At 38.4% G+C, this 24,146-nt stretch overlaps 1 protein-coding gene and 1 long non-coding RNA gene across 2 annotated transcripts in view; both read right to left on the bottom strand.

Annotated features, from left to right (window-relative positions):
* Nucleotides 1–355: 355 nt before the first annotated feature.
* Nucleotides 356–6,473, bottom strand: LOC135364726 (uncharacterized). Its single transcript, XR_010412317.1, has 4 exons — nucleotides 6,183–6,473; nucleotides 5,915–6,081; nucleotides 1,382–3,965; nucleotides 356–667 (listed from the first exon to the last, which is right to left on the bottom strand). It is a non-coding gene; the product is annotated as an uncharacterized LOC135364726 (long non-coding RNA).
* Nucleotides 6,474–7,011: 538 nt separating this feature from the next.
* The window catches only part of LOC123846181 (uncharacterized), a 107,230-nt gene continuing 90,095 nt past the window's right edge, over nucleotides 7,012–24,146 (bottom strand). Inside the window, exon 9 of the transcript XR_010412316.1 lies at nucleotides 7,012–9,766. The gene's annotated coding sequence lies outside the window, so the exon portion shown is untranslated. The remainder of the gene's footprint in view (nucleotides 9,767–24,146) is intronic.

Genomic DNA, 24,146 nt, shown 5'->3' with positions numbered 1-24,146 from the left:
TTGTGCATAACACCCAGTACTCCATGCAGAATGTGCCCTCCTCAATACCCACCACCAGGCTAACCCATCCTCCCACCCCCCTCCCCTCTAGAACCCTGTTTGTTTTTCAGAGTCCATCGTCTCTCATGGTTCGCCTACCCCTCAGATTTCCCTCGCTTCATTCTTCCCCTCCCGCTACCTTCTTCTTCTTCTTTTTTTTTTTTCTTAACATATATTGCATTATTTGTTTCAGAGGTACAGATCTGAGATTCAACAGTCTTGCACAATTCACAGCACTTACCAGAGTACATACCCTCCCCAGTGTCTATCACCCAGTCACCCCATCCCTCCCACCCCACCCCCCACTCCAGCAACCCTCAGTTTGTTTCCTGAGATTAAGAATTCCTCGTATCAGTGAGGTCATATGATACATGTCTTTCTCTGTTTGACTTATTTCACTCAACATAATACCCTCCAGTTCCATCCACGTCGTTGCAAATGGCAAGATCTCATTCCTTTTGATGGCTGCATAATATTCCATTGTATATATATACCACATCTTCTTTATCCATTCATCCAGACAGCTATTATAGATAGGGACAATGCAGCAGGAACGCTTGCACAACTGGTTTTACAAGGAGCTTTGTCTTTGAATCTAAATTTAGGTGTTTTCCTATGATGGCAGTACCTAAAACAAGGAATAAGTAACATTGGCAGAAGAACTGAGAATAAGCACTACTCAAGCCCCCTTAAACCCTACACCACTAGGGTAGAGGAGGGATTGTTACACCTCTCCAAACATGCTACCTTCAAATGTAATCCCTCTCACCTCTCAGAATTCCCTTAGCACTTTATACCACTCATGAGGCTCTTATTATGTAATGCATTGGATTATCATCCTTTGGATTCATGCATTTTGATTTCTACAAGGGTGAGATTCTTTAAGGCAATGACTTTACCACATACAACTTCAAATAAGGTTTTTGAACCTCACATAAGACAAAACAGTGCTTTTTACATTTGTTGTATAAATTAATAAATTTCTCATTGTCTTTTAGTCTGAATTTTATTCTCTTATCTATTTCTTCATTTGGGTTTGAGCCCCCTAATCCAATAATTATCTATGGACTTTGATAAATACACAGGAGACAGCATGATCTAATAGCAGAAGCATGGGTAAAAAAAAGAAAAAGTCAGGAAATACGAGTCTAATTCTGGTGCTTTTAATAAAATGTAAAAGTGAACTTTGGTAAGTCACATAACTTTTCTATACCTCAGCTACCTCATCTGTAAAAGGAGGAACAAGAATACCTGGTCTGCAAAGAAACAAGGGAAGAAGGAGACCTGTATTGGGTGCCTATTTTATGCCAGAAACTGGGTTATGTGCACACATATGACTCACCTTATACAAGTCTCATAACAATTCTGCTTTAGTTTCCCAGCATTACAGATGAGAAATTTGAGACTCAAGGAGAATAACTGGGCGCCTGGGTGGCTCAGTTGGTTAAGTGACTGCCTTCAGCTCAGGTCATGATCCCAGGGTCCTGGGATCGAGTCCCGCATCGGGCTCCCTGCTCTGCGGGGAGCCTGCTTCTCCCTCTCCCACTCCCCCTGCTTGTGTTCCCTCTCTCGCTGTGTCTCTCTCTGTCAAATAAATAAATAAAATCTTTAAAAAAAAAAAAAGGAGAATAACTGGCAAAAAGTCACTCAGCTAGTAATTGGCAAAGTGAAAGCATACACCCAGAAATTCTAACTCTAAAGCAGTTCAGGTCAAGCCACTTGACATTTAGTGAGAGCCACTGAGCTGGCACCACGATGGTTGCCAAGGATGCAGAGGTGAACCAAACAGAAGTTAAGTGTCTACAAAAGCATGAAAACATATAAACAAATCATTGTACCAGAGTATGCATATGGGTTTTCTTCCACCCAACCCTGCTGCTTTTATGAGGATGTGAAAAATAAACTATGTAAAAGTCAAAAGGTGTATTTTAAGTGCCCGTGCCTAATAGTACTTGTACTAGGAAATATACTTTAAATATAGTAAATAAGCCTTAGTCCCTGTCCTCATGAAACTTACAGTCATATTGAAGACAATATCAGTGCTTGAAGTGGCGAACTTCTCCTATCTAGAAAATTCACTCACATGGAACAATATATTTTATTAAAATAATAAACAAAATTAATATTGCTAATTTTGCTTTTGAGTCAGATTATGACTATGGCAATGAAGACAAGTGTCTTTGTGATACAATGAACAAAAGTGTTGTCACATATCAGGGGCTATGACTTTCTGAACATTATGTCAACTAATCACAATTAATTAATAATCACCAGGTATCGGGTGCCTGGGTGGCTCAGTTGGTTAAGCGACTGCCTTCGGCTCAGGTCATGATCCTGGAGTCCCTGGATCGAGTCCCGCATCGGGCTCCCTGCTCGGCGGGGAGTCTGCTTCTCCCTCTGACCCTCCCCCCTCTCATGAGCTCTCTCTCTCTCTCATTCTGTCTCAAATAAATAAATAAAATCTTAAAAAAGAAAAAAAGACACTGTTAAAAAAACAAAAAGGTAAGCAACAGACCAGGAGAAAACATCACAATATGTAGGACTGACAAGACTTGTATCCAGCATATATAAGACAAACAAGAGAAAAATGAGCAAAAGATTAGAACATTTTATAGAAGATATGCAAATGAGAAAATAAGCACATGGAAATATGTTCAATGTCATCAGTCATTAAGGCAATCCAAATTATGATAATGAAACACTACTACAGGGCGCCTGGGTGGCTCAGTTGGTTAAGTGACTGCCTTCGGCTCAGGTCATGATCCTGGAGTCCCGGGATCGAGTCCCGCATCAGGCTCCCTGCTCAGTGGGGAGTCTGCTTCTCCCTCTGACCCTCCCCCCTCTCATGTGCTCTCTCTCTCTCTCTCATTCTCTCTGTCTCAAATAAATAAATAAAATCTTTAAAAAAAAATAATCACCAGGTATCAGCAGGTTTATAATGGCAAATATTTTACCATCCATATTCTAGCTTCGACCATATATTCCTCTATAACTAAAGGTAATTTTGGTTAAGCAATATTTTTAAAATTTAATGATTCTTCTCACTTGAAACAGCAATATTACCTTATATTCGTAAAATCTTCCTCCTTCTCATACACTCAAGAATTGTGAATACTACATATGAAATCAAAACATCAAAATACATAAAGAAAATTTCCAAAGAATGTCAAGCCAAAAAGTAAGGAATCATCAATGTTCTCCTTCAGTATAGTTCACTTTCGTAGTAGGGGTATTTTGCAAGCAGAATTTTTTTAAATTTCTTATCTTATTGTTGAAGTGGTGTTTCGTTTTTTGTTTTAAAGACTTATTTATTTGAGAGAGAGAGCACAAGCAGAAGGGGCAGAGGGAGAGGGAGAGAGAATCTCAAGCAGACTGGGCACTGAGCACGGAGCCCCAGAGGGCTGGATCCCACAACCCCGAGATCATGACCTGAGCTGAAACTACGAGTCGGATGCCCAACCGACTGTGCCACCCAGGCGCCCCTTGAAGCAGTGTTTAAAGCATGTACACGTAACCCAGAGGTTTAAATTCATGTGATTTTAGTTCAGTGATTCATTCTTATTAGATATTCATTGCATTAAAAATACTGTGCAGTTTCAGAATGCTTCTCCCTATGACGTATCACAAAGGATTGAATTTCTTACCCTCCTATACAAAATAAGAGCTCCTAATTACTTCTTTGTTCAAATGAGCACTTGGAGGGAAAAGCCTCAGAAAACATTTGGTGGAAACACACAAAACATCACTTTTTAAAAAATTGTTTAGGGGCACCTGGGCGGCTCAGTCGTGAAGCGTCTGCCTTCGGCTCAGGTCGTGATCCCAAGGTCCTGGGATCGAGCCCCGCATTGGGCTCCCTGCTCGGCGGGAAGCCTGCTTCTCCCTCTCCCACTCCCCCTGCTTGTGTTCCCTTTCCGTTGTGTCTCTCTCTGTCAAATAAATAAATAAAATCTTTTAAAAAAAATTGTTTAAACATGTACACCTCTCTCTTCTGAATAGGCAGCCACTGAACTAACACAGTAAGTTCATACTCAATATTTCACAACTGTCCTTTAGAACAAATATTCTCTCTAGAATCAATAAACCCTTAAATCAGGAAGAATTTACTGTGAGGTCAATACCTTCATATTTGGTGATTGTTTAGGAAAGTTCATTGCTTTTGGAACACATCACATAAGAATGGGGCTAAGATTTCCAGAGACTAAGTTAGGAGAGGTCAAATGTTAGAGGATGTGAGGAGTCTAAGGCTCTCCATCTTTTCCCAATACAGCCATTTGCATTTGGGCCTCAGATGCTACCTTCTTCCCACTCGTCCATTTTGTTCTAAGTTATTCAGGGATGAGTATTTTTTAATTCTTTGGGTAAATACCTAATAGTGCTGAATCACTATATTGTATACCTGAAACTAATATTACACTGTATGTTAACTGGAATTTAAACAAAAACTTTTTTTTTTAAAAAAAAAGCATTAACTCATAGCCACCATGTGCATCAAAAGAAACCTTAGAATACTTAGAGCACTAGTCTCAAAAAAAAAAAAGAGAGAGAGACTTTCCTGCCAATAAAGTGGATTGGAGCCATGTATTTGTATACTAAATAGCAGCTAGGAGTTACTGAGCCTTTCTTTTTTTTTTTTTTTTTAATTATGTTATGTTAATCACCATACATTACATCATTAGTTTTTGATGTAGTGTTCCATGATTCATTGTGTATAACACCCAGCCTTTCTAATAAAGGGTTCATAAGCATTGTATTCTACATACAGTAGTCTTCCCCTTATCCATGGGGAATACATTCCAAGACCCCCAATGCATACCTGAAATAGTACCAAACCCTACAGATACTGTTTTTTTCCCACACATACCTATGATAAAAAGTTTAATTTATGAACTAGACACAGTAAGAGATTAACAACAATAACTAATAAAATAGAACTCTAACAATACACTGTAGTAAAAAGTAAAAGTAAGTTATTCTCTCTCTCTCTCTCAAAATCTCTTATTGTACTGTCCTCAGCCTTCTTGTGATGATGTGAGGTGATAAAATGCCTGTGTGATGAGATGAAGTGAGGTGAACGACCCAGCCTTGGAACATTGCGTTAGGCTGCTATTGACCTTCTGAGGATTCATCAGAAGGAGAATGTCCAATTCCCACCACAGTTGATGGCTGGTAACTGAAACAAAGAAAGTGAAATGGGAACGGGAATTGTGGCTGAAGGGGACTACTGTGCATCATCTCCTCCTCACACCAAGCCTATGAAGTAGGTACATCATCATCTCCATCCCACAGATGAGGAAAAGTAGGCCTAGAGCAATGAAGGGACTTACTCAAGATCACACAGCTGGCAAGAATCAGATTCCAAAAACCATGCTTTCCGCCCATGCTGTCCAATTCAGTAAACACTCACCACATGTGACCACTTAAATTTTTACTAAAATTCGGGTGCCTGGGTGGCTCAGTCGCTAAGCGTCTGCCTTCGGCTCAGGTCGTGATCCCAGGGTCCTGGGATCGAGTCCCACATCGGGCTCTCTGCTCGGCAGGAAGCCTGCTTCTCCCTCTCCCACTCCCCCTGCTTGTGTTCCTGCTCTCACTATCTCTCTCTCTGTCAAATAAATAAATAAAATAATAAATAAAATCTTTAAAAAAAATTTTTTTACTAAAATTCAGTTTCTCAGTTGCACTGGCCGTATTTCAAGTGTTCGATAGCCACCGATAGCTAGTGACTGCTAGTGTTTCTGGATAGTGCCAACTAGAGAACACTTCCTTCACTGCAGAAAGTTCTATTTGACAGCAATTTTAACCTACACAAGTCCCACGAAAATTAAAGAAACTACTTTAAAGCTACACACACACACACACACACAAACTTCCCCCTCACCTTCTCTCCAGTGGTTCTCATGAGGGGAGCATCATCTCATCCATGGATGGTAGCAGAGAAATAGAACAAGGGTCAACAGTATCACCACTGGGGTTCAGGGAGAAACTTGGAGCAGTGGGAAATCCCACAAGACGCTGAAGAAACTTCTATGTGGATACTCCAGAGATCTGTAAGATTAAGCCTCCTACTTACTTTCCCATGTTAAAGGAGGGAACCTCTGATGACAAAACGGATAGACCTTCATGTTACAAATATAAATGGGACCCACCGTGCTCACAAGCTGGGAAGAATGACATCCCATCCGCTCTACGAGTAGCACAGACATGTCGTGTTTGACAAGTGCAGCTCAGGTAGAGTCGGTGCTTTGAAAACATTCTGAATGGTTCTAAAACATCTCTTAGAATAATGCTTATCATCAGAAATCATAGTTATGTAAGACCTGAAATTTTTAAAGAAACTATTTTTTCTTAGTTGTGAAAAGTAATGTAATGTTTCAAAATAAAATTCTAGTACACTTGATTGACATGGTTTCTTTCAATAGTAAGCGTTCCATACTCTCTTGCTGACCTGATGTTTCTTTAGAATTTAATGTTTATGGGCGCCTGGGTGGCTCAGTTGGTTAAGCGACTGCCTTCTGCTCAGGTCATGATCCTGGAGTCCCTGGATCGAGTCCCGCATCGGGCTCCCTGCTCGGCAGGGAGTCTGCTTCTCCCTCTCCCACTCCCCGTTTGTGTTCCCTCTCTCGCTGTGTCTTTCTCTGTCAAATAAATAAATAAAAATCTTAAAAAAAAAAAAAAGAATTTAATGTTTATGCCAAAAGACACATTATAAAATGCAGACCTTGCTTGGAAAGCTATCACAAATTACAAGTAAAACTTTAATACTTAATTATATTTTAAAGATAAAATTAACCAGCTAGCTACAGTTCTGGATCACAAACCCAAGTAGCTGTGCTTTCAGATAATATAATGAAATAGTCCCTGATGTGTATTTAAAGAAACAGCAAAATCCTTTTTGTTTGGTGTAAGTTAGCTTCTCTCCTCTCCCAATATTTTTTCATCATAAATTTATTTCTTTTAGGAAAATTTTTTCTTGTGTCATTTGAAAAGATTATTTTATTTTTTAAGTCAACAGATTTCACCCCACCACTGCCCCTCACTAAATTATAAGATATGAACCAGGTACATTTATGCTGCATAAAAGCTCACATGGTGAAACATCTCCCTGACTTGGCTGTCCAGCTACCTTCTTCCCTGATTTCCTTCCCCAGAGCTAATCACTTTTTCCAGTTTCTGATAAACCATCCTCAAGATATTCTACACAGTAACATCATAGGTGTCTGTATCACTTTTTAAGACACAAATGAAAACACCACAGTAATAACAGTTCAGGCAAAAATCATTAATGGATGCTCAAATTAGTAGACAAGAAAGCATGATGTCAGCAAGATATTTATATAGTCTCAAATTAACTCCCCACAAGATACTTATTAATTATCAAAGGAAAAGATAATAAGGACCATGGAGAACCCAGACACCACCTTAACCACGTGATTTAGTTGACGTCTCCAGCAGTGAGACATATCGACATCATGTATCTCGTGATATGTACTGTGAAGTGCACAACAGCACTTCTGTGATATTCTTGCCAAAAAAAATATAATCTGAATCTAATCATGAAGAAACATTAGAAAGACCCAGCTGAGGGACATTCTACAAAATATCTAGTGAATACTCTTCAAAAGTGTCAAGGTCATAAAAGGCAAAGACTAATGAATTGGAGGAGCTGCCCCAGATTAAAGTATGTTCAAGGACATTTGTGGGACAATTGAAAAAGAATTTGAAGACAGTATGTAGATTAATTAGTAGAATTGCATCGATGTTAATTTCCTAGTTTTGATCATTATACTCTAGTTATGTAAAGTGTTAACTTTTAAGTTTACTTTAACAGTAATATTTTTTAATTAAAAACACAAATGGTAGTATTCTCTATGTACCATTCTCCATCTTCCATTTCTCACTTAAAAATATGTCTTGAGGATCATTCTACGTAAGTATAGATACTGAATTTTTAACAGATGTGAAATGTTCCATTTTATGAATTTATAATATATTTGACCATTTCCTATTAATAGGCACTCGGGCTGTTTCCTAGCACTCGAAGTTAACATTCTTTTATGCAAGACTTCTTGTATATGTGGTAAGGCCACTCTAAATGTACAATAAACCAATGGCTCCCTTCCTGTAAGAGTTAGAATTCATGCTGGGAGGAGTTCACCAGCATTACCGGAGTAATGGATGTGGTCAAGCCATTTATCAAACCCAGATTTGAGAAAAAGAACACATCTCATTTGCTGATCCTATGAATTCTCAATGTTGCTGTTAAAATGAACTGATTTTTTTAAAAGTTGTCTTGTATATTGAATACATATTCTTTGACTTTCCCTTTTCTCCTAAATTGATTTAGGGGTACAAAAAAAGCCAAATTATTATAAATTTTACCAATTAAAGTGTTTTTTTAAAGATGAAATTATATCCTAAATTAGAAATGAAAATGTATCTATCTTCTCTAAGAATTAAGACTAACCAAATCTTCGGGATACAAATCAGTTGTTTAAAAGATCTGCATCCCAAAGTGTAGACAAGAATTTAAGACTAACTTGATAATTAAAAGGATCTAAGTAAACCCTAAATATAATAAAATGATAAAGTACATTTATCTGCAAGAAAGTTTGTATTGATAAGCAGAAAACTCTGAATGTCAAAGAACCAGAATTGATAGAATACATTATCTCTCTCTTCTCCTTCCTGTACTAAAAACATAAACTTGCTTACTTTCCATTTGTGACTTTGACTTACATTAAAAAGGAGGGCATCCTAATCTCAAGTTCATACTTAATGAAAGAGGAGAGATCTTTGTGGAAATTGTTATTCTCATAATTCTTTCTCCTTTAAAGTCTTCCATATTCTTTGCCATTCAAACAGCATCTATAGTGCATTAGGTGGGGTATTTCACAGAGTGAATTGAACAATTCCCTTCTACTTTTTAGCCTATAACAAACCAAAAGCAACTGTGATACAGAAAACCAATAAACATTTGGGTTTTGTCCCGAAGATCAAGTAAATAGAGCAGTGGATGATATGGGGAAATGCTATTAGGAACTCTCTTTATTTGCAGAGTACTTAATAGAGGTAAGATATTAGGAGTCACCTGAAGGAACAGTTGGGAGGCTGTATTAGTTTCCAGTGGCTGCTGTAACAAAGTCCCACAGATTTGGCAGGTTAAAACAACAGGCATTTATTGTCTCACAGTTCTGGAAGCCAGAAGTCCAAAATCAGTATCACTGAGCAAAAATCTGCCATAGAGAGCCCCCAGAGGTTCCAGAGGAGAATCAGTTCTCTCTTCCAGCTTCTGGCAGCGGCTGGCATTCATTCCTTGGCCTGCGACCACATCATTCCAATCTGTCTCTGTGTTCACATAGCCTTCTCCTTTTCTGTTTGTGTCAGATCTCCCTTAGCCTCTCTTTTGGGGCACAAACAGAAAATCCAGCATAATCTCCCATTTCAAGATCTTGTACTTAATCACATCTGCAAAGACCCTTTTTCCATATATGATAACATTCACAGGTTCCAGAGACCGGATCTGATATCTTTGGTGGCCAATGTCCAGCTTACTCCTGAGGATCTTCCCTTTTCTGGACAGCGGTGTTCAAGAAAGCTTGTGATCAAAGGGGTAGAGTCTGTCATGGAACAAGAGTGAAGACTGTGTGGTTTTGTTGCCCTTGTTCATCAGAGTACCTGAGATCCTGGTGGAGAATGCACTCACTGAGGTAAAATACAAACATCAGGGGATCTGGAAGAGAGAAACAATGTGGTCACCAAGGGAAGTCCAGGGATGGCAGGACCCAGGCTCAGCAGAACACTGGGCTAGGAGCTAACACTATTTTTGCCTACTTATGGCTTTTATTAGATCTTAGCCTCCCACCAGGACCCCCAGGACTCTCACATGTCAGAGGGTCCAGCAGAGACAGTCATGACAACACACCCCTCCACACCCTCCCCTGTCTCCATCCAGTTCTAGTTCCTGGAATGCCCTTTCTTTCACAACTCTGCATGTCTGTCTCATACTACTCTTTCCACCAGATGGTCTACTCTTTCCTCTTATAGCTCAGAAGGATTTAGATTAAAATAAACCCTCTATAGTCATCACCTAAGGGTTTTTTTCCAAGTTTTTATTTAAATTCCAGTTATTAACATAGAGTCTAATGTTAGTTTCAGGTGTAGAATTTAGTGATTCAACACTTAGATACAACACCCAGTGCTCATCATAGCAAGTGCACTCCTTCATCCCCATCACCTATTTCACCCATCCCCCCACCCACCTCCCCTCTGGTAACCTCAGTTTGTTCTCTATAGTTAAGAGTCTGTTTCCTGGTTTGCCTCTTTTTACCTCCTATGTTCATTTGTTCTGTTTCTTAAATTCCACATATGAGTGAAATCATATGGTATTTGTCTTTCTCTGACTGACTTATTTTGCTTAGCATAATACTCTCTAGCTCCATCCACATTGTTGCAAATGGCAAGATTTCATTCTTTTTTTTTTAAGATTTTATTTATGTATTTGACAGAGAGAGACACAGCGAGAGAGGGAACACAAGCAGAGGGAGTGGGAGAGGGAGAAGCAGGCTTCCTGACGAGCAAGGATCCCGATGTGGGGCTCGATCCCAGGACCCTGGGATCATGACCTGAGCCGAAGGCAGATGCTTAACGACTGAGCCACCCAGGTGCCCCAAGATTTCATTCTTTTTTATGGCTGAGTAATATTCCATTGTACATACATACACCACCTCTTCTTTATCCATTCATCAGTTGATGAACATTTGGGCTCTTTCCATAATTTGACTATTGTTGATAATGCTGCTATGAACATAAGGATGCATGTATACCTTTTAATTAGTGTTTTTGTATTTCGGGGGTAAATACCTAATAGTGCAATTGTGGGATTATAGGGTAGTTCTATTTTTAACTTTTTGAGGAATCTCCATACTGTTTTCCAGAGTGACTGCACCACTTTGCTTTCCCACCAACAGTGTACTCTTACATTGTTACCCCTTTCTCTGCATTCTCACCAATACCTGCTGTTTCCTGCGTTGTTAATTTTAGCCATTCTGACAGTGTGAGGTGATATCTCATTGTAGTTTTGATTTGAATTTCCCTGATGATGAGTGATGTTGAGCATCTTTTCATGTGTCTGTTGGCCATCTATATTTCTTCTTTGGAGAAATGTCTATTTATGTCTTCTGCCTATCTTTTAACTGGATTATTTGTTTTTTGGGTGTTCTTTATATATTTTGGATATTAACTCCTTATCAGATATGTCATTTTCAAATATCTTCTCCCATTCTGTAGGTTGCCTTTTAGTTTTGTTGATTATTTCCTTCACTGTGAAGAAGCTTTTTATTTTGATGTAGTCCCAATGTTTATTTTTACTTTCATTTCTGTTGCTTCAGGAGACATATTTAGCAAGAAGTCACTACAGCTGATGTCAAAGAGGTTACTGTCTGTGTTCTCCTCTATGATTTTAATGGTTTCCTGCCTCACATTTAGGTCATTAATCTATTTTGAATTTATTTTTGTGTATGGTGTAAGAAAGTAGTCCAGTTTCATTCTTCTGCATGTAGCCGTCCAGTTTATTTGTTGAAGAGGCTGCCTTTTTCCCATTGGATATTCCTTCCTGCTTTGTCGAAGATTAATTAACCATACAGTTGTGGGTTCATTTCTGGGTTTTCTATTCTGTTCTATTGATTTGTCTATTTTTGTGCCAGTACCATAATCTCTTGATCACTATAGCTTTGTTTTTGTTTGTTTGTTTGTTTTGTGGGAATAGATTTATCTTTTCTTTTTCTTTTTTTTTAATTATGTTATATTAGTCACCATACAGTACATCATTAGTTTTTTATATAGTGTTCCATGATTCATTGTTTGTGTATAATACCCAGTGCTCCATGCAATATGTGCCCTCCTTAATACCCATCACCAGGCTAAACCATCCCCCCACCCCTCCCCTCTGAAACCCTCAGTTTGTTTCTCAGAGTCCATAGTCTCTCGTGGTTCATCTCCCCCTCTGATTACCCCCCCTTCATTTTTCCCTTCCTTCTCCTAATGTCCTCCATGTTATTCCTTATGTTCCACAAATAAGTGAAACCATATGATAATTGACTTTCTCTGCTTGACTTATTTCACTTAGCATAATCTCCTCCAGTTCCATCCATGTTGATGCAAAATTTGGGTATTCATCCTTTCTGATGGCTGAGTAATATTCCATTGTATATATGGACCACATCTAAAAAAAGAAGGGCCACATGCACCCCAATGTTCATAGCAGCAATGTCCACAATAGCCAAACTGTGGAAAGAGCCGAGATGCCCTTCAACAGACGAATGGATAAAGGAAAAAAGATCACTATAGCTTTGTAATAGAACTTGAAATCTGGAATTGTGATGCCTCCAGCTTTACTTTTCTTTTTCAAGATTGCTTTGGCTATTCGGGGTCTTTTGCGGTTCCATACAAATCTTAGGATTGTTTGTCCTAGCTCTGTGAAAAATACTATTGATATTTTGATAGGGATTGCATTAAATATGTAGATTGCATTGGGTAATATAGACATTTTAACAATATTTGTTCTTCTAATCCATGAGCACGGAATGTCTTTCCATTTCCTTGTGTTATATTCAATTTCTTTCATCAGTGTTGCATAGTTCTCAGAGTACAGATCTTTTGCCTGTTTGGTTAGGTTTATTCCTAGGTCTTGTATGGTTTTTGGTGCAATTGTAAGTGGGATCGATTCCTTGATTTCTCTTTCTGCTGCTTTTATTGGTGTATAGAAATGCAACAGATTTCTGTACATTGATTTTGTATCCTGTGACTTTACTGAATTCATGTATTAGTTCTAGCAATTTTTTGGTGGAGTCTTTCAGGTTTTCTACATAGAGTATCATGTCATCTGCAAATAGTGAAAGTTTGACTTCTTCCTTGCTGATTTGGAAGCCTTTTATTTCTTTTTGTTGTCTAATTGCTGTGGCTAGGACTTCTAGTACTATGTTAAATAACAGTGGTGAGGGGCGCCTGGGTGGCTCAGCCGTTAAGCGTCTGCCTTCGGCTCAGGTCATGATCCCAGGATCCTGGGATCGAGCCCCACATCGGGCTCCCTGCTCCGCGGGAAGCCTGCTTCTCCCTCTCCCACTCCCCCTGCTTGTGTTCCCTCTCTCGCTGTGTCTCTCTCTGTCAAATAAATAAATAAAATTTAAATAAATAAATAAATAAATAAATAAATAAATAAATAAATAAATAAATAAATAAATAAATAAATAACAGTGGTGAGAGTGGACATCCTTGTCTTGTTCCTGATCATAGACGAAAAGCTCTGAGTGTTTCCCCATTGAGAATGATATTAGCTGTGGGTGTTTTGTATAGGGTCCTTATTATGTTGAGGGATGTTCCCTCTAACCCTACTTTGTTGAAGGTTTTTATCATGAATGGTTGTTGTACTTTGTCAAATGTGTTTTCCACATCGATTGAAAGGATCATTGTTCTTATCCTTTCTTTTATTAATGTAGTCATCACTTAAGTTTTAACTTAAGCTTAACACTTGTCTCAATACCAATTTTTCCATTTGTGGTCTTAAAAAAATGTGCTGAGGGGTGAGGGAAGGGGTGAACAGGACGACAAAAACAAACCGCTTTGTTTTCCTTATTCCTTTTGAATGAAACTAAGGAAACTAGAATTTTCCAGGGACCTAATGACTTTAAGTTTTTGTGTTTTTTTTTATCACTATAACATGGGTGCCAGATAATATCTTCCATGTGACAGTCTCAGAGAAGTCATCAATCCTGGTTGTAAAGGATTGTTTTTTCTCTAGGAAATACAAGAGGCCTGTCCCAGGAGATGTTTCAGAGGAGAAATTATGCATGGCTTTCATTTCTCTCCTACAATGCTCTGCAGCATGGTGCATAATCCCTGGGTCCAGCCTCAGACCACCTCTGTTAAAACCCCTACTCCAAAATTTATCATTTGTGTGAATTGCTTCACAGGGATTGTTTTGAGGGTTAAATGAGATAACACATGTTTTTTTCTTTTTTCTTTTTTTTTTCTAAAGATTTATTTTTATTTATTTGAGAGAGAGAGAGAGAGTGGGGAAGGGGCTGAGAGAGAGGGAGAAAGAGTTCTAAGAAGACTCCACACTGAGCACAGAGCCCAATGCAGGGCTCGATCTCACGACCCTGAGATCATGACCTGAGCCAAAACCAAGAGTTGGACACTCAACTGACTGCATGTCACCCAGATGCCCTGAGATAATACATGTTTTATATGTCAGTTTGGCTAGGTTCTCGTTCCTGGCTATTTAAGCAAATATTAATCTAAGTGCTGCTTTGGAAGCATTTTATATATATAATTAAAGTCCATAATCAACTGATTTTCAGAGAAATTATTCTCAATAACCTGGATGGGCCTGATTCAGTCAGTTGAAAGGCCTTAAGAGTAGAGCTTCAGTTCATGGCCAAGAGCTCCAGCTTGTCCTTCTTAACCACCTAGCCTATGGAGCCCCACAACCGCATATGCCAATTCCTTGCAATCAACCTCTTGATATATATCTCCTACTGGTTCTGCGTCTCTGACTGAACACTAACTGATATGATATATAAAGCTGTGGATTAGAGATTGACACAGAGTAAGGGCTCAGAAAGTCTTTGTTACTATATTTTCCGTCAGTGGTAGTGGTGTTGGTATTGTTACATAACATAAACTTCTGGAATTTTTCAATACTCTTCCAATATTCTTATTGATCACAACAAACACATTCTTTCTTGTCCGATCATGTCATTCAATGCTTGATTCAAAAAATGCAACCACTAAAATACTCCACTTCAGACAAAGCAACATCACATTCCAAATCATGGCATGCAATTTCCACAGCCCAATAACGAATACACTTTCCAATAGAGATACATTTTTAGTCAACTATTAGCCTAGATAAATTCTTTACCCTTTGAGTAGTTAGGACAAATTCTGTTTGCATTTTTTAAAACCTAGAAATTATATTATTTCTTTCAGTTTGCTTTCCTTATCTAATATTCATTCAGATACATTCATTTTCACATCTTCCTTTCTTCCTCTGCTATTTTCCATTCAAGATGGCAGGATTTCTTTTTTTTTTTTTTAAGATTTTATTTATTCATTTGACAGAGAGAGACACAGTGAGAGAAGGAACACAAGGGAGAGGGAGAAGCAGGCTTCCCGCTCAGCAGGGAGCCCGATGTGGGACTCAATCCCAGGACCCTGGGATCATGACGTAAGCTGAAGGTAGACACTTAACGACTGAGCCACCCAGGCGCCCCATGATAGCAGGATTTCTTAAACTCAATAAAGTTATTCCTTGGAGCAATCAAGCCTCTACTAATACCTTTATTATATCTGTAACTGCTTCAAGTTTGTACCAAGAGCCATACAAACAATGCTTAGGCCTGATAAAATCACATTTTCCACTTACCTGAATGTCCCATGCAAATTTAAAATATAATACAAGGTATTTTTCACCTTTTCTTTCTAATAGTATCTATTCTTTCATTACTACTCTGTCTTCCAGAAGTATGATTTACTGGTTCATTCAAAAGTCACTTACTGAGCATCTACTTGAGCAAAAAGATGTATCACATTTCCTGTTCTCATGGATTTTTTAAGAAGGATGAGAGATAAACACAAATAACTGTATCACTTGGAAGACTGATAATGGCCGCCAGGGTGATTCAGTGCTACAGTGATTCTGAGAACAGAAAGGTCACCCTTGCCTGGGTTGGGTGATGAAATAAGAAAAGCCTAAGAGATGGCTTCTGAGAAGATTCTTAAAGAATGGCTAGGATTTCAACAGGTCGGCAAGGGATTTCAGAGAACCAAAACAGCACATGAGCACTGGGAGTGAATTACTTTATACATGAGGAAAGAGAGAGTCAGACAAGAATTTGCCCAAGGACATGCAGCTAGTCAGTGACAAGAAGAACCTGAAGAGAGTCCAGAAACCTCAAGGAAGCCCATCTAGCACCTTCTGTCTGCAGTTCCCCATTCCTTCTAGTTGTTTTATAAGATGGAGATCTGAACTGCTGGACCTTTCACGTACAGGCCATCGAGGCTATCATGACTTATATCCCCTTCTACTCCACCACTCTCATTCATCCATCCATTAACCCCCTATCATTTGTCCATCTGTCTCCCTCCAGTCTGAATCCCGTAATCCTACATCCATCCTTTTCATCCTTCTCCACCCTCCTCCTCACTGAGCCATACAGAACTTCCAGTCTGACCCTTCTCTGAATGATTCCTTAACCCCCTTTCTCTAACTGAAACCTTGTTCTTCCTAAGGACACAAGAAAAGTTTGCTTTTTTCTTTATAGTTCATGAACTTGAGAGCCTGATTATTGTCCCCCTATCTTCCAGTGTGACTTTCAAGGCTTTTATTTGCCTTCCCTTCTTTAAAATACGCAGCTCATTTGAAGCCCATATCATCAGACTTCTCACTTCACTCACTTCCACCTGCTTACAGGTCACATAAGTCAACCTCCTGATGACTTTTTTCTCAGCCTATCACCCTTCATGTCCTCACTACCTTCTATGCCCAGAAAATCACTCATGTGCAAACTCCTTTAATTACTTTCCTTCTCTCTCCCTCCTTCCTACTTACCTGAAAAATCTCCACACCAGATTAAACTCAATTCTAGCCATATTCCAGTAACTAAAGTTTGATAAAACCATTTAATACTCCTAACTAGATCCACAATAAATTTATAACTCAGAGTCACAAATGGGTATCTGACATTTCCTGACAACTACTTACATGTCCCCAGAACATTTGCTGTCTCACTCTCTTAGATGACCATCCCACCCTTTCTGCTCTCCCCTCAAACATCCCTGTCTCACCTTAGCCCTTGACCTCGCCTTGTATTTTCCTGAGAAATTAGAAGCAGCTTAAAAGGAGTGCCCTTATCTTTCTATAAATTTACTTTCTTCTGTACCTATTCATTCTATCTTCTTTCCTACAGATACTAAGGAGTTGTGTCCCTTCTTCTAAAAAGGCCCACCTGCTCCACTGGGATGTCCTGATCCATGTCCTCTTATTACCTTGCAGTTGTGCTCCCTCTCTCCTACATCATCTATTTCTCCCACTCTTCTGAATTGGTCTCATCTGATCTAGTTTATTTGACCGTAAAAATCACCTCCCCCTCTTTACCCACTAGGTAGCCTGTGGTTTTCAACCCATTTCTTTCCTCTTTGTATAGCAAAAACCTCAAAAGAGTAACTATATCCCAACTTTCTTACCTCGTAAGAGGCCATCAAGACTAACCTCTCATACATGTTTCCCTTTCTAGTCAACCACTCTCTGAACTCTCAGACTATCACTCATCCATCTGTCTCCCTCCAATCTGGATCCCACAGTTCCTTGTCCATCCTTTCAACCTCATCTGTGACTTCATCTCAACCACTCCAATCAAGCTTCTGATTCTTCCATTTTCTTGTCATGATCCCCAGTAATCTAATATTGTCTATCCAATGGAAACATATGTGCCCTCATCCTACTGAACCAGTTAGTAACATCCTACTTTCTGAAACACTTTCCTCTCGTGACCTTAGTGTCATCCACTCTCCTAGTTTTCTTCTTACCTTTTATCTTTTTTTTTCCTCCTCACTTTTAAGCTCCTCTTTTTCTACCCAGTCTGAACTTTGAAGTGGTCTAGAATTCTCTCTTTTTCTTACCTACATTTATTTCCCAGGTGATCTTACCTGAGGCTTGGGTTCCAGTTGCTACCAGCAGCAGAGTATAGGCCCCTGACTAGGCTTCACAGGCTTTAAAGAGAAAAGCAAGGATGATTCCAGACAGAAATTAGGTTGCACTTAACCAAGTGTACTCCCCACCAAAACCAGACAGGGTTCCAAGGTCACAGCCTGAGGTTGTCATATACTCACTTCTCTCCAGGTGGTAGTCTTTCCCCAGGAGAGAGCATCACCTTAGCCCTTGACCTCACCTTGTATTTTCCTGAGAAATTAGAAGCAGCTTAAAAGGAGTGCCCTTATCTTTCTATAAATTTACTTTCTTCTGTACCTATTCATTCTATCTTCTTTCCTACAGATACTAAGGAGTTGTGTCCCTTCTTCTAAAAAGGCCCACCTGCTCCACTGGGATGTCCTGATCCATGTCCTCTTATTACCTTGCAGTTGTGCTCCCTCTCTCCTACATCATCTATTTCTACTTATCTAGAACAATCCTTTCTGTTTTACCTCCACTGTCTTGCTTTGAAGCTCCTGAAGTTCCTCTTGTTCCTCTCCTGAGTCCACTTCCTGTCACAGAATATTCCAGAATGAATCCAACACAACCATCTCTCATTTACCCTGATCCTCTGACTTTGCGTCCAGGATTTTTTCCACCATGTCAGGCTGCCCCTCAGTTCCTTACTTATAGACAAGTAAAATGAAGTTTCATTTTATGCTACCCTGCATACGTGTTTTGCATGAGATTGTTATCCTTCATCCATGCCACCACCTCCCCAAAATAATTGAGCATCCATATATATGGCTCCATAAAATACTAGCAGGCAATTCACTGTGGCACAGAGTTTATTTTTCCAAACAAGTAAGACAAAAAGCTTAGCTTAAAAATAAAAAAAACACTTTATACTCATGCATATAAAAAACATCAAAAATAACATATGTATTTTCTATTGTTTTCCTTTGCAACAATTTACTATGTCATATTTCAAAACGAAAGCTAGTTTCCATAGGAAAGAAAAACAGATTAAGTCAAACAATGAAGAAAGGAGTAATGTTCACAAGGTTTAGATTTGAAATCTTACATAGTTTTTCCAAAGACACTGATGTTTGCTGGCACTTTACTACTTTTAATCTTGAGCATGAAATTCAAACTTCTATGGAGATAAAACCATATATCTACTTAAAAAAACAATACATTGGTCCCTTCCTGGTGTGATCCTTGGATAAATTTCTTCTGCAACTCTTTACAGTGTGAGTAATGTATCTCCTTCTCTAGATTTTTAAAATTGGTTGGATTGCAAACTGTCAGGAAAGAGTCAAGTGACAACTAAAGCAAAGTAAGATATGAAGGAAGATATGTTTCTCAAAGCATATTCCACTGACAATGCATTGGTTAATAATGATGTTTATGACAAAGTCTATACTTTTGCTTGGGTTATGAATCACTTATTTATGACCTTTGATAAGAACCAGACATTGCCTCATTACTGTCTCATCTAAGAACTATGTCTTGCAATGAATTCTGGTAAGGTCTATTTTTCCCCATTAGTGTGGCATGTGTGTTAAAAATTAACAGTAGAATTATTAGGTGACTTGTTCAGACCAGTGTTTCTAGGACTATAAATCTATGGCTAGCAAGTATTAATTTATTTTTATCAGAAATTTTGACACTCCATAAGAAGAATTACTGAAGCAGTCAGATTCCTGAGCCTTACTGACCATCATTAATCCTGGTACATAGGAAGGAAACACAAAGCAACTATATTCCAACATTGGTTACCTTAATGCTCAGAGATTATCTAATAGCTCAGAGATTATCTAATAGCACATTCATTTGTTACTTGATCTTGGCATTTAAGGTATATTCTTGAACCAAAAGTTCAATTGATTAGTGAACTATTAATAGGGCAGGAATGATTCTGAGTGGCCTAAATATTTTGAGGCCAGGCAGACCTGTATTTCAATCTCAGCTCTACCTTGTACTAGCTATGTAACTTTAGGCAAATTGATTTATCCCTTAGCTTCAATATCTTGTAAATATCAGAGTGCTAACATGTAACCTTAACAAAATTGTAGTTTGGATTTAATGATATAAATGTAGGTACAGTATCTGGTTCTCAATAAATGTTAGTTTCTTTCCCTTGAACAATTTTACATTGAAAATCAATGGCCGACTCCATCATATCAGAATTGCTAACTGATTTGCTTAGGTATTCCTAGAGTATTTGCCTATATGCTGCCTCTAGAGACAAAAAGATTTTTAGGGCTTTGGAGTTCAATATAAAACCATCTGATGACTTCCATCCAATGACCCATTTCATGAATAGAATTCGTCACTTACAAATGCTATTGAGTTAAAATAATAAAGATATGAAGGCATTTATGAAAGAAAATAATACCTGTGGGCCCAGCTAGATTTTTTTAAAACTAAATTTAGTCAGTTTGTAATAACCACTGAGTTCACTAAAGTATATGGTTCAGAGCAAAGAGAAGGAAGTGGTTATCTCAACTGAAAAACAAAACAAAACAATGATGTTGAAAATGCAGAAGAAAATAAGATGAGATCAGAGCAAACACAAATTCTATCAAAATGTTCCTCTGGCTTCACTGATAAGTACATGGTAAACACCACACTAGTCAAAACAATGGTATTTCTGACTTGGGCCCCAAAATAGAGAATTGCAAATTAAATTAGGTTACATTCATACAACAAAGTTGTATGCAACCGTCAAAAATGATGTTGAAGAAGAATATTCAATTTATTTTTTAGAAGGTTATTTAATAACATGGAAACATCTTAAGAATTGATGATGTAAAAAAGAAAGCTATGAAACAGTATGGGTAGCATTCTATTAAGGAAGGAAAGCATGGAGGGATGGAAGGAAGGAAGGAGGGAAGGAAAGAAGGAAGGAAAGGAGGGAGGGAGGGAGGAAAAAAGGAAGGAAGAAAAGAAAGAAGGGAAGACAGGAGGAAGGAAGGAAGAAAGGAAGAAAGGAGAAAACACCAGTATATTAATAGTAGTTTACTCTAGGTAATGGAAATTTGAGCAACTTTTTATTTTTTTCTAGCTTTATTGAAATATATTTGACATATAACAGTGTGTAAGTTTAAGGTATATAACATGATTTTATATACATATACATTATGAAATGATTAGCCCAAAAAGGTTAGTTAACATATCCATCACTTCACATATTTGTGTGTGTGTGTGTGTGTGTGTCGGTGAGAACATTTAAGATCTACTGTCTTACCAATTCTCAAATATACAATACAGTATTACCTATAGTCACCATACTGTACATTAGATCCTCAGAATTTATTCATCTTATAACTGAAAGTTTGTACCCCAAATCAAACTGGGAAATCAAACTCAATATATTTTGTAGATTTCTAAGTCAAACTAGGAAATCAAACTCAATCTATTTTATTTCAAAGCCCAACCTCCTAACACTCTACTCTATGTATAACCTTCAGATATTAGAATAATCACCTCACCAAGCTCTGCAATAAACTGGCCATATATGAAGCACTGTATTTAATTCTACACAATTTAAAATGAATCCAGAGGAAAGTGAAAAGAATTCTATAAAGTCTACGAACTAAGAAAAACAAGAAAAAGAAACGTTGGTTTAGGTTGAAGAAGATAAAATTCATGAAGGACACAAAGAGAGGGGTAAATTATTTTCTCATTCCTGTCTCATCTACTCTGGTTCCTCTAGGGAACAAGCTTCCCACCACCACTCATGGAAAGATACATCTAGCCTCTCATGCCTATTATTGGATTTATGTTGAACTCTCAGTCCTCATGGTCTTTATCACACAAGAGTCTTCTTAGTCTTTGTAGGCTCACCTAGAACTTCTAGATGACCCCTCCCAAGACCATCTCTGCCTCTGACCACACTATCTTCAGCATGATATTTTCTTAAGTTCCTTTCCAGGTAACATGCCAACCAGATTGAGCTGGCCTCAAACACTTCCCTCTTCTCTCTACAATGCCATAATAAGGAAGCCCCTCCATACCACAAACATGCCTTTTCTTACCTGGCCTTGCTCCAGAGATCAATGGCTAAAACTGACCGGATTTTTTTCATATTTTGCCTTGTTAAAGAGGAGATATTTCTAATAATTAGACATGTGAATAAAAGCACTGGTGCTTCATGGTATAATGAAGATACATCCCAGGAAGCATGGTGTGTATGCTGCATAGTAGAATCCTCATTATGTAATAACTCAGGTAGCACAAGGTGCTGAAATAAATACCAAATTTTTGGTAGCTTTAAACAATATAATAGTATGTCACACTCTTGTATTGATCAATGAGGATATTTCTATTTGACTGGTAGCTTTCCTGCATGTGGTGATTCAAGGATCCAGTTCCCTTCTACCTTGTGCCTCCACCATCCTCAGGAACATGGAGGTTGGTTGGTTTGTTTAATCCAGCCAGAAATGAGATAATAACGAGAAGATGCTTCTTAACCACCTCAGGCAACAAGTTATGTGCGCCAGATTCCAAAGGTGAGAGCTAGTCATATATCCCCACTGAAGGATAAGGGGAATCGGGAAATGCAGTCATTGGCCACTGCCAAGAAGCCACTGCCCAGTAACTACTCCTCACTACGGAAGAGGAGTGCAAATCTTTGGTGAAGAGCCCATCAGTGCTACTGCCATTGGATAATAAAATGAATGGGATTTAAGTACTGTTTTAACTCCAATTTTCATGGCCCTCAACTTTCATAAAGGTTCAGCACAAGAAATATCCACCTGTATTTAACTGCAAACTCTTCAAATTTCTAGAGTTTGAACATATTGATAATAAGCTCTTGCATTAGGCTCTAAGGACTTGGAAGGCAAGAACTGACTCTTCTGAACTTTGTATGCCCAGAACCTTGCACTCTCTCCCGCACGTAAAAGCTGTCCCAGAAGTGTTTGTTGATTAAATGAATGGGGGATTATGTTATCCAGGGTTCCTTATACAAAATGAACCTGAATTCAATCTCAGGTATGTTTGTTTCTCAAGATAAATTTCTATGTCTGTCTGCCCCCTCCATATTAAGCAAGTCATGGTTCTGTGAGCATATAATATTGTGGTCCTTCACACATTTGCAGATACAGCTTTCGCTGCCTGGATTACCCTATCCCCACATGACTTCCCCTCCCTCAAAAGCTGGCTCAAGAATGACTACCTCTTCTCCACACAATCTTACCCAATTCTCCCTGCAGACTTAAGTACTTATTCCCCTGTGCGTCCATTATACCCATGATAATTCTTATCCTAATTTCTGGTACTTATCTGCTTATTTTCTGTCTCTCCATTAGATTATAAACCATTTAAAGGTAAGAACCATGGCATTTTATCCTTATGTTATCAACATATTGGGCACTATCTGATATATCAGAGAAGCTCAACTAATATTTGTTAATTTGTAAATTGTCATTGCTTTAATATAGTCAATGCTTAAATAAAAACCATACTGGTACTTGAAGAATGATATGCCTTCCTCTCTCACTTCCTTTCCCCCAAACACACAGTGACCTGATTTATTGAAACAAATCAGAGTAGATAATGAAAGCAGACAATCCTCAATACCATATTTAATTTGGAAAGTCTCTAATTCCATTCATATTACAATACCTGTATCTCTAAACACAATAATGCATTCTTTGTTGCATTACATTACAGTTTCATACTGACTGATCCCTAACTGGATCTTAACCAGTATTTTGTCTGTGTGATAATCACTTCAGCAGAAATGTTTTTCATATTTTGTATTTGTAATACAATATTTATAAATTTCAAAGGCTCACTTGCCTTCAAACTGAAATCTTTAACTTCTCAGATATTATAAGAGAAGGCAGGGGGGGAAAACTAACATTAACTGAACTCCTGTGGGGTCCTTGATGCTTTACATACTTTATTCATCAAAATCTTACATCAACCTAGTGAGAGATAAGCATTATTATCAACATTTAGACATGAGCAATCTAAGGCTTAGAAAGTATAAAACAATGTTAGAGCCAGGATTCAAATTCAGATGCCTCAGGCTCTGTGGTATGCTGACTAATGATCCCCCAAGATGTCCATAACCGCATCCCCAGAACCTGTGGATATTACCTTATATGGCAAAATCGACTTACCAGATGTGATTAAGGATCTTGAGATAGGGAGATTATTCTGGATTATCTGGGAGGCCCTACATCTAATCACAGAGTCCTTGTAGGAGGGAAGAAGAGAAATTTTGACTCCAGCAGAGGAGAAGGCAGTGTGACCATGAAAGCAGAGATCAGAGTGATGCATCCAAGGACTGCTGGGGTACTGTGGAAGTGGAAGAGGTAAGGAACAGATTCTCCCCTCTAATCTCCAGAAAGAACCAGCCCTGTTGACCACCTAGATGTTAGTCTCTTAAGACTTCCTTTGGACT

The sequence above is a fragment of the Mirounga angustirostris genome, unplaced genomic scaffold (genome assembly GCF_029215605.1).
Source record: "Mirounga angustirostris isolate CCGP_5_RB_7025 unplaced genomic scaffold, mMirAng1.0.hap1 SCAF_6, whole genome shotgun sequence".
Lineage (NCBI taxonomy): Eukaryota > Metazoa > Chordata > Mammalia > Carnivora > Phocidae > Mirounga > Mirounga angustirostris.
The sequence above is the reverse complement of the archived record's forward strand: the minus strand, read 5'-3'. Positions and strand labels throughout refer to the sequence as shown.